This window comes from Psammomys obesus, unplaced genomic scaffold (assembly GCF_907164565.1).
Source record: "Psammomys obesus unplaced genomic scaffold, mPsaObe1.curated_primary_1811, whole genome shotgun sequence".
In the NCBI taxonomy this organism is placed as follows: domain Eukaryota; kingdom Metazoa; phylum Chordata; class Mammalia; order Rodentia; family Muridae; genus Psammomys; species Psammomys obesus.
This window is the reverse complement of record NW_026585587.1, coordinates 6,873,081-6,873,965: the sequence shown is the minus strand read 5'-3', so window position 1 is coordinate 6,873,965 and position 885 is coordinate 6,873,081. Positions and strand designations below refer to the sequence as shown.

The 885-nt window shown below is 65.3% G+C and overlaps 1 protein-coding gene across 1 annotated transcript in view; it reads left to right on the top strand.

Annotated features, from left to right (window-relative positions):
• The first annotated feature begins 789 nt into the window (after positions 1-789).
• Positions 790-885, top strand: part of Lbr (lamin B receptor) — a 25,460-nt gene continuing 25,364 nt past the window's right edge. Inside the window, exon 1 of the mRNA XM_055609388.1 lies at positions 790-877. The gene's annotated coding sequence lies outside the window, so the exon portion shown is untranslated. The remainder of the gene's footprint in view (positions 878-885) is intronic.

Here is an 885-nt window from a genome sequence, read left to right as displayed (position 1 = left end):
TGGTGAATCTGCTTTTATACTTAAGTTGGCTCATTTCATCTGAGGAGAAATGAACCACACATCTGTGGTTTAGATTTCCACCGCGGGCAAACCCTAAGGCAATGCCGACAATTCACGCGAGGAAGCGACTTGCACCCACTTGTCTGTAACAAAGATAACAGTCCTGGCTGGGCACCCCGAGCTAGGCTGCCCAAGAAAAGGCCTATTCAGCCTCGCGTCTGAACCCACAGCGGTTCCGACGCAGGAATCCACTCAGCTGTACTTAATTAGGCGTGTTGGAAATTCCTTTAACAACAGCACTGCGAAGTAGGAGGCTTTAACGAACTGCTTTGAACTCTCAACCCGAGAGGAAGGAAAGAGACAACCAACCAGTGTCAACAGCATGGGGGGGGAGGGGGGAGGGCGCCGAGGTTGGGGACTCCGGCCTGGGCCTGCTGGGGTCGGGTCCAGGCAGGACGCGGCACCCGAGCAGAGGGCGCGGTCCCGGGGTTACACGCGGATCGGGCTCGGCGTGACGGCACCGGACGCTTCGGCGTGGCGTCTGGGCGGACTCGGTCTCCTCCGCAGACCGCGGGCCCCGGCGGGGCGGTCCGCGCGAGGGCGCGGGCCGAGGCTCGGCGGGGGAGCCTGGGCAGCCGAGATAAACCGGGTGGGGACGCCGGACGCGCCACGGCGTTCCGACCAATCGCCGGCGCCGGCGATGATTCAAAAGGTCGGGGGACCAATGGGAAGCTCGGGGGAGCCGCGCTGGGGGCGGGACCTCGGGGGCGCGCGAGCGCGGCCGGCGGCGTCGCGCGCGGAACGGCCGGGGGGCTGTTGGCTTGGCTGACCGTGCCGGGGAGGGTGGCTGGAGGAGTTCCCGCTGGAGCGAGGCCAGGTGAGCGG